Here is a 24,754-nt window from a genome sequence, read left to right on the forward strand (position 1 = left end):
TTACTGCCACCTGCAACAGAGTACAAAGTATGTTACACAAGAAGTGCCATTGTAAGTACAGCTTTTAGAACATTGTGCGGCTGTGGTGCAATTTTGCCAATTCAATATCCTAAATAGTTGCTCAAAATATCCTCCCCTCTCCTTTTTGAAAAATCATTCTATTTGTGACTTGCTTAGTGTTATTATTCCCTCTGAATGGAATTGTTTTCTAAATTTGGGATCAATGTAGTAGTTATTCATCCTTACATTTCTGATATCACGTGATGCTGAACACTAAGGCAAGGGGTGCCATAAAATATATATTAAAATCAGAATTTACACTACTGTACATACAATACAAGATTTTTGCATTTTGTCATCTATTTCAATAAATTGTTGTTTGATCATGTTGCTGTGAGCCATCTAGTTCTACAGACTTCAATAATAGTAACACAATGTAAAATAATTGTTAGTTAGTATTTTGAGATGGGTGCAAGTGCTGGCTCGCACTGTATGGAGCAGAGACTTGGACAATGTCAGAGAGAGACAAAAGAAAGATGCAGACAGTGGAGATAACATTTTTAAGGAGTATATGGGGGAAGACTAGAAGGGATAGAATAAGGAATGAGGAGATCCGACAGACAGTGGGGATGGTTAAGCTTCAGAACAGAATAGATCAGATGATTCGGACACATGAAGAGGATGGATGCAAAAAGGCTTCCAGTAAGAGCTTACAGTGTACAAGGAGTTAGAATTAGGCCAAGAGGAGACCAAGATGTCGGTGAAAAGAGCAGATAGTGAAAAGTGTTAGGAGAGGAGGACAAGATTGGAACTCTGTGGAAAGAGAGGAGTGGTGGAATGCCAGGGAAAAAGGAGAGGCTTGACTTCTATGCCAACCCAGCCCGAGGCAGGAAACGACTGTGGATGATGATGATGATAGCATCCCCTCCTCCCCACTTCGAGCATGGATGATCTACTAAAGAAAAACAGTGAAATATATGTTGAGTGCGATATCAAAAGAAAATGTCATTGTTCAAATTATGATTAATAATATTCAATTCCACTAACATTAAAATTAAAATCCATGTCCATGTGATAACTACACATTGTGGGTCAAGTCCTTCAGATCAACTTTTCATAGGATTTTGTGAAGTCCCCTGCCTTCATTTGCAAGAAGAACCCTGCACAGTTGACCAGTTTCACTAACTATGCCCAAGTGGTCACCGAGCCAAAATTTCCTTCTTCTTCCACCTAACGAATCCGTGAGTAAGAACTGAGGATTAAAGTGGTAAACGTTGTAAGTGCCAAAAGCAAAAGTGTTGGGAAATTGCATTGTTCCGCACATCAGACCGTAAGAACGTTCACACTAGTGACCTCTTTACACGCCCTTTGAACTACTTAGAGAGCTACCAGCCACTTGACACGTTTACCACATTATAAAGCATGTCACATTTCACAGTTTAACGTGGAAAACGGTGTTTGATTTATTTTGGCACTTACATCGTTTACCAATATTAGTCTTCAACTCTCTGCCTGGGTTTCCAAGCATCAGGCATCAAAAGCTCAGGGGTAACTGACAAGCCTTGCAAGCTTCCAAAGACCCAGCAGACCTTGTAAGTTTTTATCTGAAAATAATCTAGCATCAAACTTCTCAACAAGATTTACCAATTCATACCAAATTGCAATGAGGAAATGTATACAAATTATACTTTCATAAATGCTATTGTGATTGAGTTTTACTATAGCAACAACCCTAGGAATGTTACTTCAACCAATCAAGTTCCTATCATTGGTATCTAAAATTCATTCTTACTTTATACCATCACATAACAAATGGCATCAGAATGACAATGACATTGACATTTTGAAGAGAGGGAATTCTATTTGTTTTTATGTGTCTGTTGGTCTGCATGGTCGAGTTGGTGTGTATGTGGAGAGTGGAGAGAAAAAGAGAAAAAGACCGAAAATTCTACAGAAATGTCCCAAATAATAATGATAGTACATAACATTGCTACAGTATTGACTAGTTCGGTTTGCTTTACTTTGCTGCTCTGTCACTTTTGGCATATTGCGAAAGATCGTTAGATTAAATCATATGAAAACTCATTTCTATATCTATGTACAATTTATTTCACATGTACAATACTTATTACTTATACTACAAAAATATTTTCCTGAACACAATATATAAGCAGTAAACAATATATAATACCACACAATAATCCAAGTTACTAACTGCCAAACCATAATTACAAAAAGGAGAGGAAAACCTTCTCTGATGCATGATGCAGATGTTTTGAACCCAAATTTCCTTAGTTCCGGATGCAACTTAATGTCTCACTGTTGTAGGATGTTTATAAAGGTCACCTTAAAATATTTTCAATGCATTTGCGCCCATTGTTACTACCTTCCATTCTACAAATTCAGCAGCAAGGTCAGATTTAGAGTATTGTCTTCTTACCTATGTCTATACTGTACAATCAATAATCTTGAAATGTTTCCTTTCAAAGGCATCACATTATATTTTCCACCACTTTTGTCCATTTATTGTCTCTTTCCTTCACATAATTAGTTTCTTTTACATCTATGAGACTAAATGCACTAGGTAATAAGACCATGAGAGTTATATTTTGACTCAAGACTTGATTGAAAAATCAGCATGCATCATCTTGTGATTATATTAGTTCAACCATAACATATGACCATTTCCCTATCAAGAGGTTGTTCATTAACTTTCGTATCCCATTTCATTCCATTTATTGGCAATTCTTCTCAGATACAAGTTTATTATTTTACCCTTAAGATGACTTTAGCTGCATTGTAAGACTTTGAAATTCTTTTCTCTTTTGAGCTTCGATTTTGAAATAACCATTCTCCTTCATTCGTCCAAACTATAAAGTATGATGATGCTCGAGTTATCTCTGATAGGTTGCAACTAGTAGCATTAAGGTCTTTACATGAAGGTCTTGCTGTATAGTTCAACCATATCATCTCAGCATTTTCCATTCACAAGATTGCTCATTAACTTTCATATCTCTTTTCTTCCATCTTTTCGCTCTTCTTCTCAGATATAAATTTCTCATCTTACCCTTAAGATGGCTGCGTTGTAAGACTTTGAAATTCTTTTCTCCTTTGAGCTTCGATTCTGAAATAACCATTCTCCTTCTTTTGTCCAAACTAAAGTATGATGATGCGCGAGTAATCTCTGATAGGTTGCAACTAGTAGCGTTAAGGTCTTTACATGAAGGTCTTGCTGTTTACTTCAACCATATCATCTCAGCATTTTCCATTCACAAGATTGCTCATTAATTTTCATATCTCTTTTCTTCCATCTTTTCGCTCTTTTTCTCAGATATAAGTTTCTCATCTTACCATTAAGATGACTTTGGCTGCTTTGTAAGACTTTGAAATTCTTTCCTTGTTTGAGCTTTGATTCTGAAATAATCATTCTCCCTCTTACGTCCAAACTAAAGTATGATGATGCTCGAGTAATCTCTGATAGGTTGCAACTAGTAGCGTTAAGGTCTTTACATGAAGGTCTTGCTGTATAGTTCAACCATATCATCTCAGCATTTTTCATTCACAAGATTGTTCATTAACTTTCATATCCCATTTCTTCCAGTTCTTGTCCTGATATGTCAGCTTTTTATGTCACGTTTGAGACGACTTGGACTGAATTAGAAAATTTGCAGTCGTTTCTTCTTACTCAAGCCTGGATTATGAAATCAACATATTTTTGCCATACCAAATTGTTAAGATCGTTTATTCAATAATAGGATAGGTAGGACTTACTTGACTTAGTTGCTTGGTGGTTTAGAATTTTTTTTAACCACTCTGATTTTTTTTTAAATGTTGTAGAAATGTTGCCTTTTGCATTTCTATGGACATGGATTACATTATAATAGTATACATGTTTTATTCTGACTCAAGCCTGGATTAAGAAATCAGTATACTTTTATATGTAGATAAAATTGTTAATCTCTTGCCCAACATGTTTGAATTATTGCAGCTGTGATTGTTGCTTGGAAGCCTTTTATAAAATTCCAACCCTGCTGATTTCCAGTTTTCTCACTGTGTTGCCTGGCAGTGCCTGGTTAGAGAAGGAGAAAAAGAGACATTTGGAAATAATTATTGAGTTGCATTCTAATTATTCAAAAATGAAGTGTCATATCTGAATTTTGCATTTATTTACAATTGAATTATTATAGAAATGTTTTATGTTGTAGTTTTGATATACGTGTTAATTTAGAATATTTATTGAAATTTTTATATGTAGGTTTTACTTTTTATTACATTTTATTTATGATTCATTTTTATGATATATTGGTGTGTCGAAATATTTAACTGTCAGCTTCATGGTGATCCTGTTCATCTTTGGACCTCCCCTATGGCATAGTGGTAATGTTGTCGCCTTGCAATCAAGGGTCTGTCACCTGACTGTGATTGTATTTACTTCACTTTGCCATATTCATAGAGGCATGCAAATTTCGTTTTTTACGAAAACACGAAATATGAAGTTACATGCTGTAATGTTCATTTTTCATGTTTCTGAAAGGTCTGAGGTGCATTTCTACCCTATTTTGTAACGAAATAATGCGAAATGAACTGCAAAATACGAAATGGACTCTTAAACACGAAATTTACCGTTTATATACTGACGCGACACTTTCTGAAGTCTGAAGTATCCTGTGAGTTATGCAATTCACGGAAAATTGATTAATTCTGCTGTAAATATTTGTGAAGCAAAAAAAGGACCCCTTTACACAGGAATAAACTTAATACTCTGGTAACTACATAAATGTGCTATTAGAAGGGATACGTTTATTTTGCGTAATAAGTGCAGTTTTTAAATCAAATTTATTATTATATTCATAATTTTAAAACCAAAATGTCATTTTACATAGCACTTTTGATGTGATTATTCACCGCTATAACACCGAAATTTTATTTTATTTACCGCTTTTGAACCCGAAATCGACTCTGTTTTTGTACCGAAATTTCACTTTGTTATTTACCAAAAATATGTGCCTCTACATATTCATTATATTAATTTTTCATTATTTGATCAGTTCCAATAATCTTCAACCTTCTCAGTAGTTCGAACAATTGAATGATTTATTGATTGAGTTGGTGTTTCAAGTCCACTTTTTGTACAGTAAGGCTAATCGGGACTGGTCCTAAAAAATATTGGATCTGAACCACTTGGGCCTCCACTGAGTATCGAACCCACGGCCCCTTGATTATAAGGCAATGACACTACCACTGCACCATTGGGGAGGCATCCAGCTAGAACGATTTCAGAGCATTCGTTTCAGGTGAAGTCATGAAAACAACTTAGGTGGCTTCATAATTGACTGGCCAGGGGTCCAGGGGCTTCAATTCCCAGCCTTGGCATGTGAGAGTCCCTTCATCAATTTAATCATATCATTACTCATCCTCATCTTCACGATCAGCACAAAAGTGGCAGAAAAGCAGAAGTTACATGTAATGCTATTATTTGTACATATTGAGTAGATGAGGATTGTTATATTTGTAGTGTTTTGAACCATTCCTTCCTCGTCTACAACTTTGTGCCATCTTTTTCGAAAAGATGTTGCACACAACGGTGACTTTTGTTTTGACTTGTTATATTGCATTGATTTTTCTGCCACTTTTGGCTACTGCTGCAATCAACATGCATAATAATTAGATGCAATTGATGAGAAGACACTCGGAAAGGACATGCATGCTTAAGACGTGTTGCACTCAAACTGAGAACCTTCGGAAGCGAGATCGTGGGAAGGTCAACTATCATGGTCACTTGTTCAAGCCACTTTATTTCTCACAAATTAATACTCTTTCTTACTTTGAAAGTATTTTGAGTATTTAAATGCCTTATTTATCCTCCCACACAATTTGTAAATATGATAGGAACTTTTACCATTTTCAGTGTAATATAATTTACACTTCATAGTTCTAGCATTCTATTCTTCTGCATGTTGTAAATATAATCTAAAACAGTGATATCATTATCATAAACTGTAAATCAAAAATTAATAAATTTAAACTAATACAGGTACTGTTGAAGGCATTTCTGGGTACTCGGAATGTGCACATCACCCCAGGAAACCGCGAACAAATACCGGTTATATTTCTTATAACAAAGAAATCAGTTTTTTGGGTTTATTAGGTATTTGTCAATTGACAAGCTCGTTGAGTTCTGTTATATACAGTAATTGTTTGGCCTAATGAAATTTATTTGGCGATTCCTCGCCTTGGTTATGCTGTACAAATTAAATTAAATATTTTTTAAACATGGTTTAGAATTTAGACTGTCTGAATGTGCCATATGCATTACTCATTTTCTAGTTGCACTTGATAGTATTTAATATGTTGTTCTTACTAGTATACAAATAAAGGCTACAGATAATCAAAAGAAAATACTAATGCCTTTAACAACATTCTTTGAGACAAAAAGTTCTCTTAATCAAGGTGTGGATAGTAAATATGTAAGTAAGTAAACCCACATATAAATTTACCTTAATATTGTATCTACTCGTAAATAATTTCATGTTCTTATTTTCTATTAAGCTTTTAAGAGAGAATTATGAGAAACTAGAAACACATTACATATGAAATAAACATTAGAGACAACTTATACTTCAAATCATTTATTGACACATATAATAAAATAACACTCAAAACAACTTATTTAATGGCAATAATATGGAATATAATAATATTCAAATAACAACATATTTAATGACTATCTGTTGGTGAATGTATCGAGAGTGTGGGAGGGGTATCCCCACTTTTTGTCACTTTTTGCCCCCTCAATATGGCCGAGCAAGTACACTGTCCCCCTCCCCTATTCACCTTGGCTCTTTACTATTCAGGGTGGCAAGTCACTAGGAATTCTTTGCATTCCGGAAATTATGAGTGAATCGTTGGTTCCGGGAATTTTGCGTGAATTCTACATGAATTCTTCTCCGTAGACATGAAATATGACAACTTTTATTAATCCAAATGAATTTGTATGCGTACACTTACAAATGGCCTGAGGCATGTTTTTCAGAGGTTAGCTTTTATTTTTATCGAGGAAGGAAATTAAAAGAAAGCTGCGTGTAAAATAAAACAGAATTCTCTCAATCTGTTTACTTTGTTGGTGTCCTTTGCAGAACAATCTGACACTCAGATTGTTGCAAGACATCTTGAAGTTGATTAGGTAAATTTGAATTCCTATACAATTGACATTTTGTTACAGATTAGTATATTCCATCACATTTGTGACGCGTGTGTACATTTATTCCAAGTCTGAGAATGTGAAATGGCAAATGTAAACTCTACACCTTAAATTGAATATTTTAAATAGTATGGTATACTGTTTAATTGAATTGAATTATAGAATTTTTTAGTACATTGGGACAACACAGATCCTTCATATTGTTAATATGTGCATGGGTGGTCAGAGCTGGTAGGTAATATATAAGGTTGAAATAGACAAAATATCTGCTTGAACCACTGATTTTTTGGAAAGTTCGCTTTGAAAACTGAGAATTATACTTGAATTTTATCACGGTCCTGTCCTAGAGTAGCCACCCTGTCATTGCATTAAGTTTCACAAGTACAGCTCTCTGGGAAAATCTATCACCAAATTAGACTCCATACATTTATGGACAACTTGTTACAGTTGACTGCATACATGTTGTACATAGGTGAATCGTTATTTCCTTACATATTCACCACTCGTGTGCCTTCTTCCACAATTAAATAATAACTATGATGCTCCTTTACACAAATTGAAGCTTATTTCTATTGCAGATGGCAGTTCCTTATAGATCCACCATTGTGGTTCTTTGCATTATGAGGCTTGTTTTTGACTCACCTTATTTCTTTTCCCAACCAAACTATATCGCTGCATGTTATGAAGTTGGAGCAAAGAGTGCATATGCCACTAGCACGGCCATAATTGTTTCTCGCATGAAGCAAATTGAACCTCTATCCAGTTGAAATGAACTGGCAAATTCTCAAAAATAACCAACAAAATAGTGTATTTGTGTTGAACAGACGTGCGTGAAAAGATTATTTCTGACGTTTACAGTATATAAATATGATTTCAGGTGTATACTGGGTTGAAATTTCAAACTCTCATTCAAAAGGGTAAAAATGCTGGGAAGGAGGATCTTTTCCATTAGAATTTTGGGATTTTGAAGTAAAAATAATTATTAAAAGTACACTGTATCATTGAAATGGAAGCACTAAGGAAATTATTTCAAGAACTTTTATAAAAAATAGAGATCCATATTGTGAAATATTGATGTGGGCCTACTTGCGAGAATAAAATATATAATAAACTTCTTACCTTGAATGGTTTCATTTGAACAGCAACTCCATGCTTATATTTCCGACCTCCGTAGCAAAGTGGTTATTAACACAGCATGGAATTTCGGGTTCAAATCTCGGTATGGGTATTCTTTGTTGGGGTCCCTGGTTCGATATCCGGCGGAGGATCATAGTGGTTCAGTTCCCACTATAAACAGTACGTCCATTCCCGATTTGCTTTACTGTACATAAAGCAGGCTAAAAATACCAACTCAATCAACCAATCAATCAAACATTTTACTAATAGATTATTTCCTGATAACCTAGCTAGCCTAGAATATATGCGCCTCGATTTCAGATATGAAAGTTGCGTAAATAAGTCGCTTTTCTATTTTACCTTAAATACTGTGATGGTGACAAAAGTGTTGGAAGCAGAATTGTCAATTTGCCTCAGCCATCACCTCCTGCACACCTTAAACAGCTTCACACACCTTCACATGTATGTTACTTTCCAATGTTGTCGTGCACAGGCGGTAGCCGTTTACACTATCACACAAATTTTTCTCTCTCTCTGTATTCTATCAAAAAGGGCAGGTGATAATTCTGTTTCTTCTGGCTAAGAAACTGAGAAGGGAGGCCAACTGTAAGTTAAACACCGAACCAAGCAAACTAGAATCGAGCCTTAAATGATCTACAGATAGATAGATCTCCTGCCCTAAATTACAATATTCTGGTGCCTCTCATAAATGGTTGAAGCACATGGAGTGTCAAGCAAGTTGGAAGAATGTTGGAAAATGTACAACATGAAAAAATTGTATTGTGTAAATTAAACTGCCAACAAATTATTTTGTGTCTTGCATAAGAAATACTATTAACAAGGTGTGTGTAGTAGAATGACAGCATTTTGTTCCTACGCGTCAGCAAAAATTTGATGCGCCTGGTGTTACGTTACATCCGGTTGTTGCGGGCCACGAGTGATTTTATTGTTGAGTCAGCAGAACGTGTCTGATCACCTTGAAGACATCGGAAGCGGTGGGGGGAGGGGGGTCATTGGGTTTGTCACGTTGTTTCTTGATGTATGCTAAACTAACACGTGCGTATGTTTGTGTGTGTGTGGAGGAAATGCGCGCGCAACCATTGCGTATGATTCAAAGACATGAAGAAATGATTTAAAGATGGCGCCGAAGGTGCTTTACCCCCGAAAGTTTAGCGGCTAAGGTTATTGCTCTGTAAAACAAGAGGCGTCGAGGGTTCGATTCCTGGTAGAGTCAATATTGATTGGTTGATAGATTGAGTTAGTTTTTTTAAGTCTGTTTTATGCACGGCAAAACTAATCAGGATTGGAGCTACAGTTGAAAAGTGGTGATTCGGACCACTATGTGCCTCCACCGAGTATCGAACCTGGGACCCGTTGATTACAAGGCGACGATGTCAATATTGAATGGTCTCGATTAGCCTGTGTGTAAATAAAGGCAACAAAATGGTTGAGTTCGAAAATCGAGTTGGGTTAGTGGTTAATGTTGTCACCTGGCAATGAAGAGGTCGCGGGTTCGATTCTCTAGGTAGTTAAATTAGGCCAATTGTTTTGTCCCGCCATTATAGGTCCCGATTAGTCCATCTGTGCATAAATAGTATTTGAATAAAATCAAAATGGCGGCCGCGTTTTGTGTTTAGCGGCGGCGGCGACCGGGGCGCGGCGCGGGGCGGGGCGGGGCGGGGCGGCGCGGCGCGGGGGGTGTTTTTTATTCCGCGAGATGTTTCAACCAAGTGGTTGAGGGTTCGATTCCCAATGTTGGTGAAAATTGGATATTCAATTGTATTTGTTTAAAAGTTCCGATTAGCTTTTTGTGCACAAAGAGAAAATGAACTAATTGGAAATAGGATGTTTATGCTGTAATGAAAAGGTCCCCGGGTTCGATTCACAATGTCAAATTGGCAGATAATGATGTTGTTTAAAAAAAAAAAAAAGAAGTGTGTTGAGTCCCCATTAGTATTTAGGCAGGAACAGATATTAAAAATCAAAACAAAATGCCTTTTGATTACAACGCAAAGACTTTACCGCTAATGTATAAAGATAAATTAGAATCTGTTGTTTTGCCATGTTGGGCCCCAGTACCGATTAGCTTAAATGCATAAAGAGTAGGTAAAATAACCAAGATGGCCGTCACTATTGTTTTGTGATCAAAGAGGAGTCACAGGTTCGATTCAATCAAAGGAGGCAAGATTCTATGTTTCAATTCCATGTAAAAGTCTAAAGTTATGTTTCGATTAACCTCAATGCATAAAGAGGAATTAAACAAAAACAAGCAAAATGGCGACAGATGTGATAAAAGAAAAATTGAATTAGTTTTTTATAGTGACAAGAAAAAATAGCGAATCATTGTTAGAAATAGAATGAAAATAAAGATACTTGCCTTTGCGTGTCCAGCGCTGTGCAGAAAAGCTCTCATGCTTTATCTCCGACAAGTCCACAATACACATTTTTTTTATTGTATAGTTAATTATTAATGTTGTTATTAACACAGATTCTTACCAGTGTGAAGAAAAGCTCTCATGCTTTATCTCCGACAAATCCACAATACACACTTTTTCATTATATAGTTAATTATTAATGTTGTTATTAACACCGAGTTTTACCAGTGTGAAGAAAAGCTCTCATGCTTTATCTTCGACAAGTCCACAATACACACTTTTTCATTATATAGTTAATTATTAATGTTGTTATTAACGATTGTTACCAGTAAAAATATAAACCATGAGGATTTTTAAAGGGGGTGCTAAGTGAAAAAAAAGCCAAGACATATATTTTATCCCTGTTTATTACCAATATTTACAAAATTCAAAAGAGCCGCACACACACACACACACACACATTCATATGTAAAATGTTTATATTGTGTCACCAGTTTATCAGCATGTTATTTAACAAGTTTTTATTCTTCAAGTTTGTTCACTCACCCACATAAGGAATTGTGTCACTATCATATCCATTTTCTGCTGCAACCACTGAATTAAAATGTTTCACTATTTTTTCCACAAGCATGTTCTCGCAAAAAACAAACACTTCTTTGGAAAGTCTTTTTCCGTCGATGTTTTGTATAGACAAAGGCTCAGGTTTTGTACATCCATGTAGATGGGAAAGCACAAACTTCTCCTTATGACATGCATGGACAGGGGAAATATCTGTGCAACCGAAACATTGTTCGCGAAGGTCGAGAATGCAAGATTCCACACAGTTTCCAAAATATGATTTCAGATACGGCGACACTGTTTCACACATAACTTTCGCATGCTCGATGCACACAAATATCTTCATAAAGTTCCGCCACGAACTTTCTGCGATGAACACTATCTCCAGGGAACCGTAAGCTGGTTTCTTCCTTATAATGATCTGACGGCGATTGTACAGTGTGGTTATCAGCAATTCATGTTGCTCACTTAGTGGGTAGGAAACACGAGGCTGCTCACCTGGAATAGCGATGTAATTGTCGATTACTGGAAACAATTCCTGAAGAGCGTGCCACTCCTGCAACTGTAGTTCAACACCGGCCGCCCCGCTTCTGTGTAGCCTGACCACAGGTTGGAAATCCAGATGAGAGGAAAGTCCGATTGAGATAACTTTTGTTTTCGAAGCATTCAAATAGTAGACGTGATCAAATAATAGCGACTGGCGTATAAGACTAGTTACTTGTTTTTGTTCTTCAGGTAAATGCTGATCGCTCTCTTTCTGAAGAACCCCCTTGAAATTAGTGTACGGTTGAAATCTTTTTTTCAGCGGCATCGAAATAGAGGATTCCATGACTAAGAACTGCGAGATACTGCATGTCGCAGCGTGCAGGTATACATTTGAAGAAATGCGTGGGTGTGTTTTTGAGACGCATGCGCGCGTAGCAAACCAAGCATGTGCTGGACAAAAAAGGTGGAGGGGGCGGGGCATTACAAAGATCAATGGTGAGAGAAAAATCAGCAGAATATCATAAACGTCATATTGAGAAAATATTGGATAACAAATATTAATTAATTTAATTAAAACATCAACCGCATTGTCGATCTGAAATTAGGTTTATAGACAGGGGGCAAAATGGAAAATATCGACGATGTTCTAGTATTGGATTGTTTCTGTATTTCCATCGGTATAATCCTCCACCACATTTGAAGCATACTGTTTTATCCTCTTTTTGAATGTAAAATAATCCTGCTTCGGACAGAGCTTCTACAAACGGGAATTCTTTTGATTGCCAGTTTCTGAAAGAGGACAATCTAGCATTGAAAGATCCCATCTCTGGATATTGCGTCATTGTTCTGTAAAGACACAAAACAAGATAAATATTATAAGTAAGCTGTTGTAAACTGTAACGCTACAAAATTATTAATATACTATTAGGACTATATGTAACTTGTATAAAATTTCAAACAGTATTTACTGTCAATATTTTCTAGTATACGTACCGAGTATTATAAATTTAATTTACGAGTCAGCAAATAAGTTGATATAATATTGTCGTTTTTTATCGGTACTGGGAATAAAATTTGAAATTTATGCATGGGTTTACCAGAGGCTCTATGGAATAAATACAGAAAACAGTAATGCCCACAGTACACAGACCCGTAACTTTGTATCTGATGAGTGTTGTACGTATAGAATTTAGAGTTATTTTCCAAAAATCGCAAATGGTTATGCACATGTGGAGGTTTTCCGTAACTATCAAAAAATTCCCCCCGGGAGTTACTGTCTATGTAAATTGCTACCCAGTGCTTCCCGGGGCTATCTTTGGGATCTGTATTTACAATCAACGCTGCTGGTAGTTCCACATGTACAGGTAATTCATTAGCTGCGAAAACACCAACATGATGATTGTCAAAGGCTCTATTTGATATTAACCCGTGAAGCAAATTTAAAGTCGACAGCATTGCTGGACACTAAATAGTAATATTGTGCAACTCACCTTGTTATACAATTAATCCAGATGAATATCTCTTTGATTATTAATTTCCATGAGAGCGTCAAATTCAGAGTAGATAACACAAGTCACAGTAGATTCCAAAGCCGATTTGAAGTGGACTTCCAAGCTAACAGCCCCTTGCCGTTGAAGACTGCAGTGGGATATGGCACTTGCAGCTGCGTCTGGTGTTATATCGAAAACAAGTAATGCGTATCCCTGGGGGTATTCCTCACGCGATATATTGTTTCCTTCAGCCATATAGTGTATCCCTGTTCCAGAGAATAATGTGTGATATGCTGTTATGTACTTGTTGTTTTCAAAGTCTGGTTGAAGTGGTTTGCCGGGAATTTGGACTCCATCAACATATAAAGTAAAGAAGTTGTAATTGAAATGTTGAAAATTGAATGGGTTTGTAGACAGAGTGCCGTTGAATGCATCGTTGGTAACAAACCCCACAACTAATCGTTTCGGAAGACGTCCAAGTATCACATTGTCAATTGTTTTTGAAACAATATCTTTTGGAATAGTTACAGCTTTAAGTTGTACTCTTGTTAGAGGGTATTTTGCTGTATGTTTTTGCAATATGCGATTGTGACTAAGTTTGATGGATGAACTGACCGATACTTTTCTCACATATAGTGTAGCATCCAGAATTTCCACTTTGCCTTCACTGTCATCTAATCCCATCAAGCAGAAAGTGTTTTTCGAAGGAATCATTTTTATTCGCATTTCCACTCCATTGATCAAAAATTTCTCTTGATTGAAAATATCAGAATGCAAGTAACCAAACATATCAAATGTTTTACTCTGTTTTGTTAGTTGGTTACGTTTTGTAAAGCCTTTGTTGTCTTCCGAAACGTTATCAAAAGCGCCTGCTGTATCTTTGTACCACAATGCACTTTGGAGATGAGATGATTTTGCAGATATGTTCAGTGCTTTTTCAAAATAAGACCTGTATGGGTGCATGTGAGATGGAAACGAGATGAGTTTGTTATTTAAGTAGATTTGTACTTCGCTGAACATTGCATTGAGAAAATCATTGACAGGTCCAATTGTTTTATCTGTGGGTAGCAATAACTGACCATTCGCTTTTACAATTCTGGCATCTATATTCAACATTGTGTGTGCTAAATCCATATAATCATCACCATGTCCAGGTATTACAAACTCAGTGGGGGCATTATCTGCCAGAGAACTAACAGGTTTGTATCCGATGGTGTGGTGTTCTAAGATGCTTGTCTGAGTAGGTTTTACCGAGAAAATATCCAATTCACTTTTAAAACACTCACATGATTTCTCCCTAATTAGCGCCATATCTAATCAAAAATATCTGATGTTATTTGAATTTTTTTACGGTTGCGCTTGGTTGTTTTCTTGGTGTTTGTATTGGCACTGGATCTCTTCTTTCTCTGAGCGATCCTTCCAGTTCGCTGTCCCGAAGCAGAGTGATTCCTTTTGAAATGTTTATGCCCCTGATAACCTGAACCAATCATTTCCTTTAGCTTTGTTTCAGCTTTTCTTTTAAGATTTGATCTGGCATCCGAAATTCTGGATTGTAGTGACTGTTTTAGGGGTGTTTTGTCTACAACATCACCTAACACATTTACCCCTGTTTTTAACATTTCTTTCCCTACAGCTTTCGCTCCTTTTTTGATAAGAGGCAAAGCTAACCGAAAAAGTCCTCCAAGAAAACTTCCAATGCCATGTCCTTTTTGATAGGCAGCACCGTAATATATGTTACCCACACCAGATCCAGCTTGTTGATGGTAGTATTGAAAATATGGGTCATTCATAATCAGAGCTTTTCACCACAACGTCTAAAATGAAGTTTCAAACACACTAGTCCGAAGGAGAATGGGATGTGTGCACCAGTGCTATCCCTTAAGTCAATTTCTATTTGTTCGAAATTATGTTTCTGCACTGGGATGTAATGTGGTGAATCGAAAATTTGCACACCATCACTTCCAAAAGTATGTTCCATAGGATTAATGTTTATAATACGTAATAGAGGGGCGACAGCATCTCCCACCATATGTGATTCCGCAATATCTGTGTAAATATACATCTGGGAAGGAATTTCTCTCACAACATTTGGAGGCGAGCGTCCAATTTTTACTTCTGATAGATCATCGGTCGGTTTAAAACCTAATATCCGAGCCAGTTGAGGTGACAATCGTACATTTATGTTTCTCTGCTTGGTAGATATATCAACAGTCACATGTTTGTACGCAGGATGATTTCGGAGACTAAAATTTAATGTTTCAGAATATTTATTGATTTCTGCAACAATGCTGTTTATAGATGCGTAATAGCCTTCGGATATTCGAAGTTCGTTCCATTTGACATCATCCATAGATTTATATTGAATATAGTTGTTAAATCTTGTAATGTTTAGTATTGAATAAGGATAATGCACTTCTACCAATGCCATCTCCCATTTGTTGGTGTCCAACTCTACACGGTTCTGAAGCTTTGTGGTGTAATTAGTTAGAGTATTACTTGGGAAATATTTCATGGAACTGTTACTAGGCAAAGTAAGGTAGAAAGCGTTTGCTTTTCTCATGATGTGTTATGAAGGTTATTTGTACCACTGATGAGAATACCTACAAAAAATTATGCCTCTCTCTCTCTTTTTTTGACTCCAAAAACGATGCGCTAATCCAACTGTCAAATAATCTGGAGTAACCTTTCCAATGAACTAACAACTTTTTACTGGCTCCTTTACCTTTGGTCGCAAGGATTTTATCAATTTCATGCATATCCGGTAAGCGGACCAATTGCAACTCTTCCGTATAAAATGTTCCATCGATTTTATGTCCTTGTAGATCTTTTAATTCATACACTTGAGGATTTCTATTCAAAATACGTTCCACCACAAATATTTCTCTTGTCCAATTTTCCATGTAACCTTTGTCAAAGCGTTTTTTGGTTTTTGTTATTCTCACTGTATCTCCTATTTTGAATGGCATCTTCAATGACAATAGTGGAGATGAATCAGATTTGAGTTTTTTGTCATACATATTGTGCCATACTTTCAAAACCTTCTCAGGAGTAACATCTGCTGGTGCCATTTTAATACTCGAGTGAATTTTATGATTATAAGCTTTCAAAAGCTTTGGGAGTACATTAACATAACAGCTGGTTCTTTGCTTAGTAAAATACTTCCACATGCGTTCCTTTAAAGTTCTGTTGAATCTTTCAACAATACTAGCTTTAATATCAGGATTCTTTGTTGTAAAATAAATTACATTTTGTTTTTTGAGATATTCCTGCACAATACTGTTGGTAAACTCACGGCCTTTGTCAGTTTGTAATTGCAAAGGTTTTCTTTTGCTTTGTTTGAAAATTTGCTGGAAAGCCTTTTTTATACATACACCAGTTTTATTTTTTACAGGGACAGCCCAAGCATGCCTGCTAAAAATATCGATAACTGTGAGTATATATCTGTACCCTTTGTTGTGATTCCGCAAACTCTGCATGTCATTCAAGTCAGCCTGCCATTGGTCATCGATATTATGCACAAAATAAAAGTTTCTCGGAAATCGACGCTTTACAGGTCTATGCAAAGTGTATGCAGTTTGCTTTGTCAACCAATGTTTGATTGTTGACAATGGTATGGATTTTTTTACAGCTTTCCATAGTGTTGAAGCTGTAGAATAGGATGCTGGATGAGATGGATTGTACCAGATATTCTCTAATATTTTTTCGCTCATGGTTTGTATCTTGACCAAACTGGAACAGTACGTTTACGTTTGTGCCCTGGAAATGATGATACAAAAGAAATTGGTTCCTTTTCTTCTTCTTCTTCTTCTGCTTCTGTTAATTCTTGTGCCTCTTCTTGGTTAGCTCCGGACAGCGGAACATGGCGTCCGGGGTTGCCAAAAGCAATCTGTTGAATAAACTCCTGTCTCCGGGGGTTTCCAATATATTCTTGAGGGATATTAGATAACGCCAGAGCTCTATTGAATAGTTGCCACCCAACAGGATTGCTTGTTTTTCGTGGTCGAATTATATCCGATACTAGATCGACAATATTTGAGCCTTCAATTTTATTATTGTTAATAAAAACTGCCCCATATTTATCCCAATCAATATTACTATTATGTAAAAGACGTTCATACAACAGTTCGGCTTTTCTACGATACATGCTAGGTGTAGCAGCTAGAATTTCTTCTTTCATATCAGTCAACTTCTCAGTAGATTCTGTAATCGGTAGCGACACAGGTTCTCTTTGTTTTCGAGTAATAGACAGAAATTTTTGGAGCACAATACTGTAACGATTCCATTTTTCATCATCCGAAAGACCTTTGAGATTCAAAATTACTTGCATATCCTGATCCAATTGCGATAAGGATGTAGACGGTGCAGACATAACAGGATGTCTCATGTTATCCATAAATTCTTGAGGTATTATAACCATTTTTTTGGCATGCTCCATGTTCAGATTTTTTTTTTCACTTAAATAAACTTGATAACACACCTCCTATTAAAGGGGCTAATAACGCAGGTAGAAATCCTCCGTGTTGCACTAGTATCTGTTTCTTCTGCTTTGTAGAGTGTCCTTTGGCAGAGAGATTACGTATCACCTTCTTGTACCGGCTCAATCTTGTTTTCTGAGGTGTTGAAAGAGGAACATTCCCTTTTAGAACATTGTAACAACACTCACAGATTGAATTAACTAAGGAAGAATCAGCAGCTTGTAATATAGCTGTGCGAAGAGCTGGTTTAGCATCCGACAAAACTTGGAGCACTTTAGCGTGTTTCACTCTTGGAGCCATGATGACAGAATAAACGACTAGTGATTATGCTTGCTTTTTTTGTAGGAATATATACATAATTGATATCATCGTCGGGAAATATCCGCGACCGAAAACGTACTTCTTCCGGAGTGTTCTGCTTCAGATCAAACAGCAAATATCCATGGGGTTCAGCGGTGGCATTGTAATATGCATCTTTTATAAAATTTGGATTCTCCGGGTATACTTGTCTAGATAAATAATTAATTTGGGCTCTGTCTCTTGGATTTTTGAAGCATACAATATAATGACTATTTAAAGATATATCCCTATTCCCTTTTCCCTGATGGAATAGATTTTGAGTGATAAAGAAAAGACTAATATCACGATGATGACACCCTTTTGTAAATAAATCTGTGACTCTTTGATCGCATTCCCTCATCTGATCATCGATAATAATAAGATGAGGTCCAGAATTTGGCACAAATTGGTCAATATTAGGCATTCCTTCCCGAAATTGTACAAAACCAGGGAAATCATTGTATGCAGATTGCCATTCCCCGTAGCACACCAAAATATTGTTGAATTTTACATTTACCATTTGGGGTAAACACTGGAGAAAATGCTTCACAAAATATGTCTTTCCACATCCTGATGGACCAGCCAATATTGCAGAGAACGGGTGTTTCCACAAGCACTCCATTTCTCAAACTGTGAAGAATGTTTTAAATTACATATAATATAAAAGTCGAATGTTATGAATATTTTGCTAGTTGTTAGATTTTACTGATATGTTGTATCTTCAAATTACATATATATATTATATTGTATTGTATTATATATATATATATATATATATACACACACTTCATCAATAAATAAATATGTGTATATATATATATATATATATATATATATATATATATATATATATATATACACACACACATACAGACAATTTTCTTATAGTACAAAATTCATTTTACAACAGCACATCAAATGCCAGATAGCATTGTACGCATGCGCGTTTGTAAACCCCGCCTACATATTCCGAGCATCTGCGTTGTGTTAGATAGCTCTCCATTGTTTCAACAACGATAAACAGCTTGGTGACCCAGATCAAATTGGTTCTGGAATCTACTGTGACGTGTACCGTCTACTTTGAAGTATAAAAAGGTGAGTTGCACAATATTACTATTTAGTGTCCAGCAATGCTGTCGACTTTAAATTTGCTTCACGGGTTAATATCAAATAGAGCCTTTGACAATCATCATGTTGGTGTTTTCGCAGCTAATGAATTACCTGTACATGTGGAACTACCAGCAGCGTTGATTGTAAATACAGATCCCAAAGATAGCCCCGGGAAGCACTGGGTAGCAATTTACATAGACAGTAACTCCCGGGGGGAATTTTTTGATAGTTACGGAAAACCTCCACATGTGCATAACCATTTGCGATTTTTGGAAAATAACTCTAAATTCTATACGTACAACACTCATCAGATACAAAGTTACGGGTCTGTGTACTGTGGGCATTACTGTTTTCTGTATTTATTCCATAGAGCCTCTGGTAAACCCATGCATAAATTTCAAATTTTATTCCCAGTACCGATAAAAAACGACAATATTATATCAACTTATTTGCTGACTCGTAAATTAAATTTATAATACTCGGTACGTATACTAGAAAATATTGACAGTAAATACTGTTTGAAATTTTATACAAGTTACATATAGTCCTAATAGTATATTAATAATTTTGTAGCGTTACAGTTTACAACAGCTTACTTATAATATTTATCTTGTTTTGTGTCTTTACAGAACAATGACGCAATATCCAGAGATGGGATCTTTCAATGCTAGATTGTCCTCTTTCAGAAACTGGCAATCAAAAGAATTCCCGTTTGTAGAAGCTCTGTCCGAAGCAGGATTATTTTACATTCAAAAAGAGGATAAAACAGTATGCTTCAAATGTGGTGGAGGATTATACCGATGGAAATACAGAAACAATCCAATACTAGAACATCGTCGATATTTTCCATTTTGCCCCCTGTCTATAAACCTAATTTCAGATCGACAATGCGGTTGATGTTTTAATTAAATTAATTAATATTTGTTATCCAATATTTTCTCAATATGACGTTTATGATATTCTGCTGATTTTTCTCTCACCATTGATCTTTGTAATGCCCCGCCCCCTCCACCTTTTTTGTCCAGCACATGCTTGGTTTGCTACGCGCGCATGCGTCTCAAAAACACACCCACGCATTTCTTCAAATGTATACCTGCACGCTGCGACATGCAGTATCTCGCAGTTCTTAGTCATGGAATCCTCTATTTCGATGCCGCTGAAAAAAAGATTTCAACCGTACACTAATTTCAAGGGGGTTCTTCAGAAAGAGAGCGATCAGCATTTACCTGAAGAACAAAAACAAGTAACTAGTCTTATACGCCAGTCGCTATTATTTGATCACGTCTACTATTTGAATGCTTCGAAAACAAAAGTTATCTCAATCGGACTTTCCTCTCATCTGGATTTCCAACCTGTGGTCAGGCTACACAGAAGCGGGGCGGCCGGTGTTGAACTACAGTTGCAGGAGTGGCACGCTCTTCAGGAATTGTTTCCAGTAATCGACAATTACATCGCTATTCCAGGTGAGCAGCCTCGTGTTTCCTACCCACTAAGTGAGCAACATGAATTGCTGATAACCACACTGTACAATCGCCGTCAGATCATTATAAGGAAGAAACCAGCTTACGGTTCCCTGGAGATAGTGTTCATCGCAGAAAGTTCGTGGCGGAACTTTATGAAGATATTTGTGTGCATCGAGCATGCGAAAGTTATGTGTGAAACAGTGTCGCCGTATCTGAAATCATATTTTGGAAACTGTGTGGAATCTTGCATTCTCGACCTTCGCGAACAATGTTTCGGTTGCACAGATATTTCCCCTGTCCATGCATGTCATAAGGAGAAGTTTGTGCTTTCCCATCTACATGGATGTACAAAACCTGAGCCTTTGTCTATACAAAACATCGACGGAAAAAGACTTTCCAAAGAAGTGTTTGTTTTTTGCGAGAACATGCTTGTGGAAAAAATAGTGAAACATTTTAATTCAGTGGTTGCAGCAGAAAATGGATATGATAGTGACACAATTCCTTATGTGGGTGAGTGAACAAACTTGAAGAATAAAAACTTGTTAAATAACATGCTGATAAACTGGTGACACAATATAAACATTTTACATATGAATGTGTGTGTGTGTGTGTGTGTGCGGCTCTTTTGAATTTTGTAAATATTGGTAATAAACAGGGATAAAATATATGTCTTGGCTTTTTTTTCACTTAGCACCCCCTTTAAAAATCCTCATGGTTTATATTTTTACTGGTAACAATCGTTAATAACAACATTAATAATTAACTATATAATGAAAAAGTGTGTATTGTGGACTTGTCGAAGATAAAGCATGAGAGCTTTTCTTCACACTGGTAAAACTCGGTGTTAATAACAACATTAATAATTAACTATATAATGAAAAAGTGTGTATTGTGGATTTGTCGGAGATAAAGCATGAGAGCTTTTCTTCACACTGGTAAGAATCTGTGTTAATAACAACATTAATAATTAACTATACAATAAAAAAAATGTGTATTGTGGACTTGTCGGAGATAAAGCATGAGAGCTTTTCTGCACAGCGCTGGACACGCAAAGGCAAGTATCTTTATTTTCATTCTATTTCTAACAATGATTCGCTATTTTTTCTTGTCACTATAAAAAACTAATTCAATTTTTCTTTTATCACATCTGTCGCCATTTTGCTTGTTTTTGTTTAATTCCTCTTTATGCATTGAGGTTAATCGAAACATAACTTTAGACTTTTACATGGAATTGAAACATAGAATCTTGCCTCCTTTGATTGAATCGAACCTGTGACTCCTCTTTGATCACAAAACAATAGTGACGGCCATCTTGGTTATTTTACCTACTCTTTATGCATTTAAGCTAATCGGTACTGGGGCCCAACATGGCAAAACAACAGATTCTAATTTATCTTTATACATTAGCGGTAAAGTCTTTGCGTTGTAATCAAAAGGCATTTTGTTTTGATTTTTAATATCTGTTCCTGCCTAAATACTAATGGGGACTCAACACACTTCTTTTTTTTTTTTTTAAACAACATCATTATCTGCCAATTTGACATTGTGAATCGAACCCGGGGACCTTTTCATTACAGCATAAACATCCTATTTCCAATTAGTTCATTTTCTCTTTGTGCACAAAAAGCTAATCGGAACTTTTAAACAAATACAATTGAATATCCAATTTTCACCAACATTGGGAATCGAACCCTCAACCACTTGGTTGAAACATCTCGCGGAATAAAAAACACCCCCCGCCCCGCGCCGCCCTGCCCCGCCCCGCGCCGCGCCCCGGTCGCCGCCGCCGCTAAACACAAAACGCGGCCGCCATTTTGATTTTATTCAAATACTATTTATGCACAGATGGACTAATCGGGACCTATAATGGCGGGACAAAACAATTGGCCTAATTTAACTACCTAGAGAATCGAACCCGCGACCTCTTCATTGCCAGGTGACAACATTAACCACTAACCCAACTCGATTTTCGAACTCAACCATTTTGTTGCCTTTATTTACACACAGGCTAATCGAGACCATTCAATATTGACATCGTCGCCTTGTAATCAACGGGTCCCAGGTTCGATACTCGGTGGAGGCACATAGTGGTCCGAATCACCACTTTTCAACTGTAGCTCCAATCCTGATTAGTTTTGCCGTGCATAAAACAGACTTAAAAAAACTAACTCAATCTATCAACCAATCAATATTGACTCTACCAGGAATCGAACCCTCGACGCCTCTTGTTTTACAGAGCAATAACCTTAGCCGCTAAACTTTCGGGGGTAAAGCACCTTCGGCGCCATCTTTAAATCATTTCTTCATGTCTTTGAATCATACGCAATGGTTGCGCGCGCATTTCCTCCACACACACACAAACATACGCACGTGTTAGTTTAGCATACATCAAGAAACAACGTGACAAACCCACCGCTTCCGATGTCTTCAAGGTGATCAGACACGTTCTGCTGACTCAACAATAAAATCACTCGTGGCCCGCTACAACCGGATGTAACGTAACACCAGGCGCATCAAATTTTTGCTGACGCGTAGGAACAAAATGCTGTCATTCTACTTGTGTAATTATTCAAGATGACTTACCTTTCTGAATGTTGTAGTAAGACAAGATTCATACCATCTTCAAGCTGCTCCTCTGCACAAATCAACCTCTGCTCATCTGGTTGGATTCCCTCTTTATCCTGAATTTGGATAAGACACTCTCAATGGTGTCTGAAGGCTTCACCTAGGGGATATTGTCTTCTCCCTCGATGTCTCCACGAAGATCTGAATTCTATAAATCAAATTCAGCTAATCTGGAGGAATTCCCTCTTTATCCTGAAGTTTTTCTTTGACACTCTCATTGGTGTCTGAAGGCTCCACCTAGGGTATATTGTCTTCCCTGTCGATGTCTCCACGAAGATCTGAATTCTATAAATCAAATTCTGCTAATCTGGAGGAATTCCCTCTTTATCCTGAAGTTTTTCTTTGACACTCTCATTGGTGTCTGAAGGCTCCACCTAGGGTATATTGTCTTCCCTGTCGATGTCTCCACGAAGATCTGAATTCTATAAATCAAATTCTGCTAATCTGAAGGAATTTCCTCTTTATCCTGAAGTTTTTCTTTGACACTCTCATTGGTGTCTGAAGGCTCCACCTAGGGTATATTGTCTTCCCTGGCGATGTTTCCACGAAGATCTGAATTCTATAAATCAAATTCTGCTAATCTGGAGGAATTCCCTCTTTATCCTGAAGTTTTTCTTTGACACTCTCATTGGTGTCTGAAGGCTCACCTAGGGGATATTGTCTTCCCTGTCGATGTCTCCACGAAGATCTGAATTCTATAAATCAAATTCTGCTAATCTGGAGGAATTCCCTCTTTATCCTGAAGTTTTTCTTTGACACTCTCATTGGTGTCTGAAGGCTCCACCTAGGGTATATTGTCTTCCCTGTCGATGTCTCCACGAAGATCTGAATTCTATAAATCAAATTCTGCTAATCTGGAGGAATTTCCTCTTTATCCTGAAGTTTTTCTTTGACACTCTCATTGGTGTCTGAAGGCTCCACCTAGGGTATATTGTCTTCCCTGGCGATGTCTCCACGAAGATCTGAATTCTATAAATCAAATTCTGCTAATCTGGAGGAATTTCCTCTTTATCCTGAAGTTTTTCTTTGACACTCTCATTGGTGTCTGAAGGCTCACCTAGGGGATATTGTCTTCCCTGTCGATGTCTCCACGAAGATCTGAATTCTATAAATCAAATTCTGCTAATCTGGAGGAATTCCCTCTTTATCCTGAAGTTTTTCTTTGACACTCTCATTGGTGTCTGAAGGCTCCACCTAGGGTATATTGTCTTCCCTGTCGATGTCTCCACGAAGATCTGAATTCTATAAATCAAATTCTGCTAATCTGAAGGAATTTCCTCTTTATCCTGAAGTTTTTCTTTGACACTCTCATTGGTGTCTGAAGGCTCCACCTAGGGTATATTGTCTTCCCTGGCGATGTCTCCACGAAGATCTGAATTCTATAAATCAAATTCTGCTAATCTGAAGGAATTTCCTCTTTATCCTGAAGTTTTTCTTTGACACTCTCATTGGTGTCTGAAGGCTCCACCTAGGGTATATTGTCTTCCCTGGCGATGTCTCCATGAAGATCTGAATT

The 24,754-nt window shown here is 36.8% G+C and overlaps 1 pseudogene; it reads right to left on the bottom strand.

The window, feature by feature from the left end:
- Window positions 1-24,753, bottom strand: LOC145985474 (uncharacterized; annotated as a pseudogene).
- Window position 24,754: the final 1 nt, after the last annotated feature.

The sequence above is a fragment of the Lepisma saccharinum genome, chromosome 3 (genome assembly GCF_977018435.1).
Source record: "Lepisma saccharinum chromosome 3, izLepSacc3.1, whole genome shotgun sequence".
NCBI classification, from domain to species: Eukaryota; Metazoa; Arthropoda; class Insecta; order Zygentoma; family Lepismatidae; genus Lepisma; species Lepisma saccharinum.